The sequence below is a fragment of the Rhinolophus hipposideros genome (assembly GCF_964194185.1).
Source record: "Rhinolophus hipposideros genome assembly, chromosome: 11".
In the NCBI taxonomy this organism is placed as follows: Eukaryota; Metazoa; Chordata; class Mammalia; order Chiroptera; family Rhinolophidae; genus Rhinolophus; species Rhinolophus hipposideros.
Genome location: NC_138057.1, coordinates 16,594,575 through 16,607,256, shown reverse-complemented (window position 1 = coordinate 16,607,256; position 12,682 = coordinate 16,594,575). Strand labels below are relative to the sequence as shown.

At 38.3% G+C, this 12,682-nt stretch overlaps 1 pseudogene across 1 annotated transcript; it reads right to left on the bottom strand.

Moving 5' to 3' along the window:
* Window positions 1–252: 252 nt before the first annotated feature.
* On the bottom strand, window positions 253–600 carry LOC308504750 (small ribosomal subunit protein eS26-like; annotated as a pseudogene). The gene has a single exon. The product of its transcript is annotated as a small ribosomal subunit protein eS26-like (transcript).
* Window positions 601–12,682: the final 12,082 nt, after the last annotated feature.

The window sequence follows — 12,682 nt, the reverse complement described above, 5'->3', positions numbered from 1 at the left end:
TTTTCTAGGCAAATATCTCTTTCCTAGTTGAGACTGTTTAAATTAAATTCAGGAACTCTGCTTTGATAGATATTATGCCTTGAATACTTTACACTTTGATGTCAAATTATAGATAAATCTGATCCCAGAGCCTAGAAAGCAGGCGTGTGTGTTTGTGTGTATGTACATGAGTGATATCTCTTTTTTTTTAAAGCATAATTTCCATTTTTTCCCCCCAGAGAACATTTCTTCAGTCCTTAAGGACTTAGCTCCTTACATGGGCTTTGGTGGAGGTCGTGGGGCAGCACCCACAGGTCTAAATCGAGGTGGGGGTGTTCGGTCCTTCCGGGCTTCACGGGAACGATTCCTGACTACCTTGCTGTGAATGGCACAACTCACACAGCAATGTACTTTCACATACAGCTTGGGAAGCACATAGGCGTCGAAGATACTCGCTTCGGAAATGTCCCTAACGGCTGCAGCCTCTACTATGTTTCAAATGACGAACTTCTTAATGGCCTTGTCCTCGGGCACGCATCAGGCTTAGCTGGTGCAACGAATGGGCTGCACATGGCCGTGGCCCTTTTTGGCACGACCATTGTTCCTTCTTTTCTTGGTCATCTTGGAAGTGAGGACCCGAGAGAGGAGTTGTATCTCTTAGTGTGTTGACTGTACTGTGTCACCTGCTCCACCGGTGAAAACACAGGGTTATTATTGGATGCGGGTCGCCTAGACCACTTGGGTGCACTTTGCTGCTTGACCATATTCATAATCTCTGCTAATTTCTGTGCTAATGAATGCTTCCGATGACTGAAGGCATTGAACAAAGGTTAGAAAAATTCTTCATTGCTCTGAAATAAATTCCAAATTCATGCTTGTGGATTGGTGGAATGATATTTGCCTCATTGGACAATATTAGCAAACATAAATTTATGGAGCAAAGTGTCTGTATCCAATGATCTATCATGTATTCTGGATAAAATATGATTTACATACATCTATGGATCCCTCAAGGAGCATAGAGACTTTTAAAGAGAGATGAAATGTAAGTAATGAACACAATAAAGAGTTATAGGGATCCTGATAAGTCTCTATAAAGCAGATCAGGGGAATAAATTAAGGACTATGGTGGCTATAGATTCAGGAAAGCATTCTGCAGAGGAAGTGACACAAAATATGCTTTGACAGAATTAATAATTTTCAGGGTGGAATGGGGGGAAGAGAATTGCATTCAGAGGGAACAGCATGTGCAAGGACACAGGGCCATTTGGGAACTTGGTAGCTTGTTAGAGATTTAATATATTGAGTAAACAGACGCAGAGAGAAGCTCTAGTCAAAAGAAGGGGCCCAGAGAAAGGAAAAGGCCAGACATGGAAGAACTTCTCTGCTTGTCTCAGAATTTCACTTTGTGTAGAAAGGGGAGTCAGAAAGGATTTGAATTGTCAGCGTATTGCAAGGACTAAGTTGCATTTTAGAAAAGATCACTCTGGCTGCAGACTGTAGATTGCATTAGAAGTCTACTGAGGGACAACTTGAGAGAACTTTAATGTAGTTTACACAAAAGCAGCAAAAACAGTCTTCTTAAAAGCTGAATGTGGATGGGGCTACCTTCAAGGACTTTTCCAATACTCTTTAGCTTTCATTTTGTGTGTTGGGGGGAGTGGTGGTGGAGAGAGATGTGTCCACAGAGAAAGTGAATCAGGCATGGTGCAATATCTGTAGCTATTTCTCTGGAAACATAAGTTCATAATTCAGACCCCTATCTCAGCCTCTTCCCACTGAGATGATTGGTGTGATGAGAACAGGGAGGAGGGAGGAGAAGGACGTATTTAAAAATAAAACCAAGACTGAAAAAGTCAAACATGAATTATACAAGCACAACAATCCCCTATTTAAAATTCTTAAAAGATACAAACAGTTAGAATGTTGATGACTCAAGGTTACTCAAAGACTCTGTGTAGAAATCAACAAATGAAGTAGGTTTGGGGGTGGAGAGCAGGGGCGGGGGAAATCCACAGCTAAGAAAGAAAAGCCCAATATAAGAATGCCTGCTGAAGTAGGTCAATCTAACTTAATTGGTGATGTCTTGAAGAAAAATTGTTTTTAAACAATAATCTGAAAGACAGGAAATTTTAAAAAAGAACAGATTATTAGAAATATATTATGCTTGCTAGTTGGAAACATTGCATTGATTTTTCCTTAATAAAATGTTAATGTACTCCTAAGACGAGTTCTTGCTTAAAATTTGGGGGACATGTTAGACTTTGTGAAGAAACCAAGACTTTTGCAAATTTATCAAACAACTGACAAAGTAAAACAATTCAGGACTTACCTTTAAATATGCCAATACTAGTCTTAAACAGAAAATTGAAAATTAATGACTCAAAGACATTTTCATTCATGAGAGCCAATGAAATTAATAGAAAAATCATTTGTCTGTGTGTGTGTGTATAATTTTGTGGTGATTAAAGTAGAAAATAAGACATAAAAACCCCAAGTGCCCAGTTGTAAGTTAAGGAATTCCCAGGAATATAACTGAATTGAGCATTTAACCCTAGTTACTATGTATCTTTATGAGTCTCTAAAAGTCTGAGGGTGGGGCCAAAAAAATTTATGTCCAGAAATTTGACATGTTTATATTTTTTTAGAAGAGAGCTGTCCCAGGAGATAAGCTGCACTAACCAGATTCATATGAAAGTAATGAACAAACTGGAGTAATGCATAAATTTATAATGAGAAATTCAGTTTCCACGCATATTGGTATACTTGTATCAGCTAAGCTGCTTGGTGTGGGAAAGGCTATGTAGGAAGGCAACCTATAATCAGAAGATTTCTTGGTAAGCTGGAATGGAAAGAACCAGAATAAGTGGTATAATCCAAATAGCAGGAACCTTAAAGACATGTTATCTTGGGGTTCTCAAGCAATACAATTGGACCCAAAACACCAAACCAGGCTTGCTAGCTCTTGAGGGTATACTCTGAATGAAGTAAGGACATATTTGTAAATGCCCCCTCCCCCCTTGTGTTCTTTTACTGGGCACTGTCCAGGCTACTTTCCTTTCTAGTTCCAGCAAATGTTGAAGGAAAGATAGGAAAACTAAGATATTTTTAATGAGTTTAATTCTAGAGAAAGGAAAGATGTAGGAATTTCCCAGGGCTAGAACTAAGCTTCAGGAATGTAAGGAAATTACAACTTTTGCAGTTTTGATCTGAAGCAAGAAGGATGAATCAAGTCTCCAGGGGCAAGCCTCAGGGATGCAGGAATTGCTTAGAACTGAGGCAACACTGGCTTTTGAGGGGAGGTAGCTGTGATGTCAGTGGTTTTGACCTAAAACCATAGAGATAGTTGTTGGGGGGGGGGGAGTCTTGTTCTACTGAAGAGCAAACAATAACCTCAAGGGTTAAAGACGAGGAAATGGTATAACATCCTGGGTCAGACAGAAAGATATACTTAAGGAAATCTTGAGTAGCTAAGCATGTACGAAATTTGGGTAAAAGCTGCTTTTAATTGCGAGATCTGGACTATTTCTAAAAGTTCTTAATTTCCATGCACTGATCTCCCTCAAGGAAGGAACAAATTTGGGCAGGAACTGGAAAATCAACAGCTGAACATCTTAGAAGTGAGCAACAATCTAATACACCCAAGTCTGATGTTCACAAAAAATTCACAGGTGAGGTTACCTAGAGTGGATAGCCCTCTGTGCTGAGCCAAGGGAAGAGAAGTTGCATGAAGTGTTTGTTTGTGCACTGCGTTTGAAAACTGCGTTTTTGTTTAATGTGGATCTGTGAGATGTGTGAATGCTGAGCCCTATTGGCTATCAGAGCTAGTTGATTTCAGGGCTTGTCCCTTGGATGGCAGCCACAAAAGTTGGGGTGCTAGCTGCATGGACAAGCTCCTTTCAGGGAGAAGCTGAAGAATTTCTTTTATTGTTGGAGCTGGCCAGAAGGAAAATTATTAGAATGGATGTTAATTGTGGCATAGAGATGAAATCACATTGCCCATATTTCCACAAAGCGGATGAGTACATTTTTGGTTTGTTATTTCAGTGTGATTTTTCTCTGTGTTTCTTTTTTGTGTATGTTATATATTTCAGTTCTGGATTGTCTTTTTTATTTTATTTATTTTTTTGTGTGTGTGAATGGTTACCATTACGTTAATGTAAAAGAAAGTTTCATATTTACAGTAGTCCTTTTTCTTCAGCACGCTTCTAATCCTCCATTCCCCTTCGCAGGTTCAGACCTTTACTCTCTCCCCTTTTATGTTTTTGTTGTCTCAAGTCATCCCTATTTATACTGTGAGTTGACTTCAGAGTTGCAGAAGCAAGTTTTTTTTCTTCTTTTTCCTTTGTTTTTTGTTTTTTTGTAATGTTTGTAACCCCATTCTGGAAGCTATTTTTTCCTCTGTTAACGGGATTACAATTGATGGTGGTTCCCATTACAACAATGTGAAGAACTCACACCCAACACCAACCGCTTGGGGCACTCAGATATGGGAGACAAATTACAGCATCAAGGAAACCATATGAGGAGCAGTCAGTGGAATATATTCTTCAGAGAATGTTGACGGAAGCAAAGGCTCCCTAGAAATACAATTATTAAAGCTAGTACTTAAATTTAACTCTGAGCAGGTTTCATAGATTATGAATAAGTATTGTGATAAAAGAAAGCATTTTTTTCAGCCTCAGCTGGTGTGAATAACCACAGCATGGGACCCAAAACAGAGGTTTAGCAGGGCTTGCGTGTTGCAAGGAGACAAAACTATGCCGGATTAGAACTAAAACTACTTTTTAACACCCTGGCAAAGGGTTTTCAGTAACCTTTTAGTGGAGAGAACTGAATGTATATTCCAGATCTCCCGCTATAACAATTGCATGTAAGTTTGCTCAAGTTAGCTATCCAATGAATGGCACATAGTGCTCACTCCATGGTGTAGGTAAGGCATTTTTAACAAATTCTTTCATCATTTTCATAAAGTCCTAGTTACAAACAACAATAAGGTAAACAATAGCAACAACCACACCTCTGTTACTGATACAGATGGGCATTGAGGGGGGAGGACTGAAATCAAGGTTCTGGATCTGGGTGGCGTAAACTAGGTAGGCCATAACAGCCACAGAATGCTGCTGTTTTTTCTCAGCTTGTTTCTCTTTCGGAGTGATGGACATTGAAAAGATGGGGATATTAGAAGTAGCAATTGTCCCAGCACCCAAGTCTGGGACGTGTGAAGGTAGATGGAAGGACTGACGTAGATTAGGGCTGAGACAGAGTGAGTGGCTTGAAAGGTGAGTCTGCTGTATTGGGCATACATGATGAAGGCTATATTGGCTTTCAGATGTGTTTTCCAGGGTTTACCCAGTACACTAAGGGGAATTCATGCCTCCGGCCTGGAACATCAGCTTTGGAACTGCTTTTAGATCTCACTTGGTGTGATCATCTGTGGGTCTGGCTCCCATTGGCTTAGGGTCTATTGTTCATGAAACCACAAAGTGACCACTGTCAGGCGGCCCTTAAAAAAAAAAAAAAAAGAATGTAATTCCAGAACTTACTGATTTGGTGGACTTGAGATATGGACTCAGGTGCTAATTTTAAAATCCTCAGATATTACAGCTATGCAGTGCTGGAAGCCTTGGTCTGACAGCAGATGTGAGCATTTTGTAAAGGCTGTCAGATGATTGCTGGTGATAGAATAGGATAAGTACTTGAGAACTGATTTACTTGTGCTCGCAAGGGGCTTAAAGCCTTCTTATTTATTATTAACCGTACTCTAGAAAACCTTTTGTTTATAAATCATTTAAATTAGTTTTTCCTCCCCAGGGCTGCTGAATTAACTCACAAACTATGGAGGAAAGTGCAGCTGAAACAGGGTAAATGCTGCCCATGGTTACGTGTCAAGGCTGTGAGGCAGAGCTGTATGAAAACAGAAATCCCTGGAGTCCTCTCAGCCCACTGAGTCACCGAGCTGTTGAGAATCACCACACTGCTCCCTCCAGCTAGGTTTGTGATTCTTAAAGCGACTTTCGCCACAGGCGGTTTACAGATTATCTATTTGGTGTTCACAACTACAAATAATCTCTTGACAAAATGTATTTGAGCTGCAGAGTAAGTAATAGAGTTAAAATGTCTTCATTTGACTCTTGAGTCTGGTAAAAACTGCTTTTTTTAAGCCTCCCTATACTCAATGTACAACTTCTCTGGAGGCCTGTCAGACCTCTGGAATATTCAAGAAAAGGTGGTTTGTTTTTGAGTGAAAATATATTCATTTCTGGCCTTGGCTGACTAGAATAATGGTCTGAGCAATGTAAGCATGAGACAGTGAATTAAGACACTGCCCCACATCTGACAACCCACCTCCATAAACTCATATGTCTTTTGACTTACAAAAAAAAAGTAAATCAGTAAAGCTATTGAAAATATATCAGAAAATGTTTTTATTCCTTATAGGTGTTATCAAATTGTAGACTATAAAGACATATGGAGTTTTTTTTTAATCACGTACCAATAATTAATGACTTTTGAGATGGTGTGTCTGTTTCTGGGGAGCATGAGGACATTAAGGCTGCTTTTGACTTTTATTTTTTGGTGTAAACTGCCATACTGTTATCTTCTCATATCCGAATAGTCAAAAGGCAATATTACACTGAAAGTAGGGAGCATGCCTAGTCCAGGACCGATTTCTGAAGTATTTATCCTTTGTTTATAGGGCCTTCATGCTTCTCTTTCTTCACTCCTCTCTTTACTTCCTCATGCCTCTGGCTGTTCTAACTCTCCATTTTTACATCTAACCTAAGCATGTCTTTATCTAAAGACCTTATCCTCATATTCCAAAATTGCTCTTCTGTTTTCTAACTCTCTGCTATTAAAATACTCATTACTCTTGGGATATCTCAACTAAAGTTTAGGAGGGAAGTAATTTAAGGCAGCCAGTACACTCTCCATAAAGGACTTAATTGTTAAACTAATTCTCTTAGAGTTATTTACCTTTCAGAATGGGCTTGTTAACCCAAATGAATCTTGATTTGGTAGAATTTCACACCTGAGAAGAGGGAAAGAGACATTCAGGTAGTATAAAGGAGGTATTTTAGAGCAGTGAGCAGTGAAATACTATTAACTCTTTGTTTATCATATGAACTTATCCATGATGTTAGAGAACTGTAAATATTGATCAAATTGTTTAAAATTTTATCATTACTACTCTGTAGAGTATTGATCAATTCAAATAGGTAATTTTGAGATAACATAGATGAAGATTTGTTAAGAGGTATCTGGCTTGTTGGTCTTATTCCCAACTCAGAGATGGTAGATTATTTGTTCGGACTCTTACTATGCTCATAAGTGTTCTGCTATGGAAATGTGGACCCTTCTCACCTTGCTTGAAGTTTATACTATAAGTCACTAGTGGGCTATAAAACAAATAGGAATAACCTCTGTTGTTTAGTAGTGGTTTTCTCTCCTTCTTCTACTGGTATTTTGCTGCGTTGATGATCCCCACTACTTGGTGACTTAGATCTATACAAGTGAGACATAAAATAATTCTAGGCTGTGGTTTTCTCACAGTTGGGATAGGATGACAGCATGTGTTCATGGTTCTGAGCTGTCAAGTATAGGGAAATGGAAAAAAGGAACACTGATGACAAACTTCACTCCTTTCATATTTTCCTCACAGGGAAATGCAGATTTGGTCTTAAGTGAAATGGGAAACTTCCAGTATCTAGTACTAAGATTTAAATCGTTGTTCACATTCCTTTGCGTTTCTGGGATAACTTAATAAAGAAAAAGACCAATTGGGTTTTTCTGGAACTTGAAAAAAATTATGATGATTTTGAAGCCAACTGGCCTCATTGAAGACAGGCAATAGAATAATTTAAGATTATTTTAAAGTTATATGTGTTAGATTGCCGACATAGATAGGTCACAGAAATCACTTCCTAAATTAGCCTTACTTAAATAGCCCCCAGCCAACATTGTTACTCAAGAGGTAGTGGTATGGAGGACAGTTTTGAGGAGAGAGACAAGAGGAATCAATGACTTTGACATTTATTGGCACATGTTTATCCTAATAAGTCCCCATTCACATTCTCCTTCAGAGCTCGTGGCACTTTTCAGTGTTCAGTTCTTGCCTACAAAGACTGGGTGTTTCTTAACATCTCACAGCAATTATATAGTTTGTATTCTACCTTATAGGCAATAATAGATCACTAAAATGGCTTAAACTTCAATTATCTACTCAGGAAGGTGTAAATCATCAGAGGTGATAAGGCAGTACAGATTATCACTAGTTAGCTATGTTTAGTAAATGAAGGAAATTAAAGACCCCACATAGCTTGAGGCTAGATTGCAAAGAAGTTCATAATTGTCCAATTCTGAAGAAAATAGGGGAAATAATTTTAATTGGTACAGATCTGAATTCAAACCCCAGCAGCTTTCAAGTAGTTGTCTAGTGTAGTCTTCCTAAAATAGCTCTGCTGTCTCTCCTACACCTTGCTATGGTATAGACGGCTCCAGTAAAACTAGCTTCATCCTGCAAGAAATGCTCTTACATAGCTTGAGGTTTCTGGAAAACATGCTCATGACTGGTAGTCATTGGGAAAGTTTTGCAAGCTTGCTCCACCAAAGGAGAAAGCATAGGCTACTTCAACTGTCACATCTCCCTCCCCCTCTGAACTGAATAGCATTCTCTGGAGCAGGGACAGAAACAGCTAATTTACAAGGAAGGGGATGGATGGTCAGAGTATAAAACAAATGACATTTTCTTTTTTGCATTGCCTGGCAGACTGCCTTCTTGGAACACATACATATAGATAGTTGTCACACATCTTAATTATATGGAGCAAAACTATAGATGACACAGAAAATATATTTGCTGCTCTTACAAAATGTTTGATATAAAATATGTTAACATCAATCTGAAAAAACTCCCAGTTCTTGGGATATGGTGGAAACAGCCTATGGAGTTAGCAGTATCCAGACACCTTTGCTAGGAGCTTTGTGCTGCCCTCCAACGCCTACATCCTTTTCCTCACAGAGCTCACACCCCGGTGCTATGATCATTACAAGTGTTACCTTTCCTTCCAGTCAATGACCATAACTCACATTATTGTCTCTGTTCACATTGTTTTTGAAGTTTTAAACCAAATCATATTTGCTATAATCCAAATCAGAAAGAAACAGATTTTGTTTATAATGAAATGCTACAAGGCATTTTGATGTCCCTTGTTTTTTCTTGGACCTAAATCAGCTGGCCTAATATTACTCTGGAACATTTGCCTTTCTTCACAGCACTTGCACTCTTAGAAATTATCTTGTTTATTCACCTACTTGTTTATTATCTGTACACCCCAACAGAATATATGCTTCAAGGAGGCAAAAACCATGGCTGTCTTATCTGCCACCATATTCTGAGTCACCAGAACAGTTTTTGTTCCACAGTAGGCACCGAATAAATACTGGTCAGATGAAAAAGTGAAATCATCAGATAGAATTGTTCTGCACGAAATGGATAAATGAATGAATAAACTCAAAGCTATTGTTTCTCTCCTAATCTGATTTGACTTTCCAGGAGCATTTGACACAGTTGATATCACTCCTTCCATAATAAAGCACTCTCTACCCTTGGATCCAAAGACAAGACATTGTTATTATTTTGTCCCTGGCCACGCCTCGGATTCTTCTGCCAGCTCTTCCTCTACTGACCTCTAGATACTGGAGCTCTTTGCGATTCTTTCCTGAGTCCTCTTCTCTTTCTTAAATTAATTCTCTATGTGAGATATCTCTATTTCCTTGGCTTTAATTACCCCATATATCCTGACTACTTCCAAATATATACAACTGGCCAGGATGTCTCCTATGGACTCTAGTCTTGAATATTTAACTTCCTGCTTGATCTGCAGCTGAATGTCTCACAGCTTTCCTAAAATTAACTTTTAAATCAATATGTTAAACTTTCATGCAGTGACTCTTGTTAACCAACCAGTCTGAGAACCAAAAAGATAAAATGAACAAACAAAACAATAATCAAACAAAACCCATCCTTTTCCTACCTTAATCAGCTTTGTTAAATACCACCTCCCACATAATAGCTCAGATCAGTAACCTAGGAATCATTCTTGAGTCATGCCTTTCCTTAACTCTGATAGCCACTCTCTCTGAATGTCCTATTGTTTCTACCACCAAAATATATCTGGACATTTTCTTTTCTTTCTGTGCTGCTAGTGGGTTTTCTTCCTTTTAATAATGCTGTGCCCTTATAGCTCCCACTCTTGACCTGCACGTTACCTTCCATACGGCGCCCATAAATCAGATAATGTCATTCCCTACTAGCTTAAAGCCCTCCTTTGCTTCACACTCCTAACTGTGGCATATGAAGCCCTAAAGGATCTCATCCCAGCCCTTCTTTCTAGTCCCTTCCTCACCCACCATGCTTCAATCACACTGACTCCTTTTCTGTTCCTTATAGTTGTCTAGCTCTTGCCAGCCTCAGAATTTTTACCCATGTTTATTCCAACAGGAATTCTTTCTTCTGCTCACAATTGGGTTAAGTCTTCTCATTTATTTATGTCTCAAGAGAATTTTCAGACATCCCATTGCAACAAGTTTCTATCTCTATACTACTCCTGTAGTCTCTTTCTCCAGATCCTGTTCATTTGAAATTTTATACTGTGGTCATCATTATTACTTCTGAGTTTCTTCCGTCTGAACTCATTGTGGGCCTGAACTCTTTCTGAATTTAAGTATGGCCATGTGACTTGCTTTGCACAAGAAACACAAGTAAGAGGGATATGAGCAACTTAGGAGCAGAAACTGTAAGACCACTGTGGGATTTGCCACACTCATTTCCCACTGCCGTGGAGAGTGTAGGGAGCACATGTTAAGATAAAGCTTCTGTCAGCTTGAGCTCCTGAGTGACAAAGGTGTGCAGACTTGTACTGAGCAAATTGCCTGGGGGGGTGAGGGGGAAGCTTTGCTGCTAGGAAGTGGTAAAGAATTTGGGATTGCTCATTATCATAGAATAAACTAACCCATTCTGACCAATGCATACACTAACTCACCTGCTTCATTTCTTATTATCTTTCTCCCACTAGACCATTAAATCTGTAAGGGCAGGAACCATGCTTTGAGTCATCAATGAGTAACTAAATACATAACACAACAGGCACTTTACAAGTAATTTGGAGTGAAAGGACAAATGAGTGTTCCCCCACCCTTGACTACTAACTGTGACTCCAAATCATGTTATGAACATTTGGATAAAGTTCTCAGAGATAGTAATGTTACTATGTAGTCAGACAGTACTCTACAAAATCCCATAAAATATATTCTCCTATTTACAAATCTATTGTGCTTCCACATTTGATACATGTGGTAAACGCCAAAAGTGCACAAGAATATAGATTGAGGCATAGTTGTCATCTGGTTGAATGTTAAGAATGCAGTACAGTGTGGGGGATATAATTAATTCAAAGTAAATCCTTTAATATACACGCTGTCACTGATTCCCAGTTCCTCCATTTTGACCTTGTGGAGGTGGACTTCTGTCCTTAACTCTTTTGCTGAGACGTTTGATATGTTTTCCTGTGGCTTGTACTATCAACTACAAAGATGTTTTGTATGCCATATTGTGTAAGATCTTGTAATAAATTTTTGTCATCAATGCCATTAGAGTCTAATTTATCTATACTTAAATCTAATTGATGCAACTTAGTATGTTTTGAGTATTTTTTGCTAAAACTCAGTATCATGGTAAATTTATTACCACATAACAAAGGTTTGAAATGTCATTTATGTACAAAGCAGCTCAAAATGTTATTAAATGCATAAAATAGGCAAAATATCAACTTTTTATGTTTTGTGGATTTTTGACACATTTTGAAAAAGAAACTTGAAATCGATTAACTCAGTGAAAGAGTTAATTTAAGGGAAATAGGACACCCTTCTCTAAAATGATGGTAACAGGGATGGCACTGAGAGTGGTGTGAAGATGGTGGTGGAAAAAGGAGTAAGTAAGCCTAGTGTTTTGGTTGAGTGTGAGAAATCCCATCAGATACCTAAAACTTATCAAATTCTTACAATCCTACAGTTTAAAATATTTTATTATTATATATACAGTTCTTTGGCCAACATTATCTCAGTTGCTTCTCAAAAAAATCAGATAACTCAGGCATGTAACATGACTAGCTCCACTTTTCACATGAGAAATTTGAGATTCATAAAAATCATAATATGACAGTAAGAGGTACAGCTGAAGCTCAAACCCAGACCTTGGCCTTTTAATCATTCCAATTTTTTTTTCTGAGCGTACATGTACCAAATGTTTTAAATGAATTCAGTAGATAGCAATAGTAAAATAGGAATTTTACAGATTAGGAAATTGTGATTAGTCTGACTTCACAGTTACTTAGAGTTGTTTAGTTAGTTTCTCTACTGCCTTCCTTGTCTTCTTTGGACAATGGTTCTTGTGGATCTTGCACAACTAGAGGCTGTTTTGTTGCCAAAATATATCATGTTGTCAGATTTTTTTATTCTTTCTTGCTGTTTTTTAAGCCATAATAATTGTCGGTGGCCTAAACTACGAATATTCCAATATGAATATTTAATATAGCACTGTGTTATAGTACAACAGCAGTGCTAGGGAGCTTACTGTAAAAGTGAAGAAGGAGCTGACTCATATTGACAGATATGCAAGTTACTAAGTGACTGGTGCAATCCT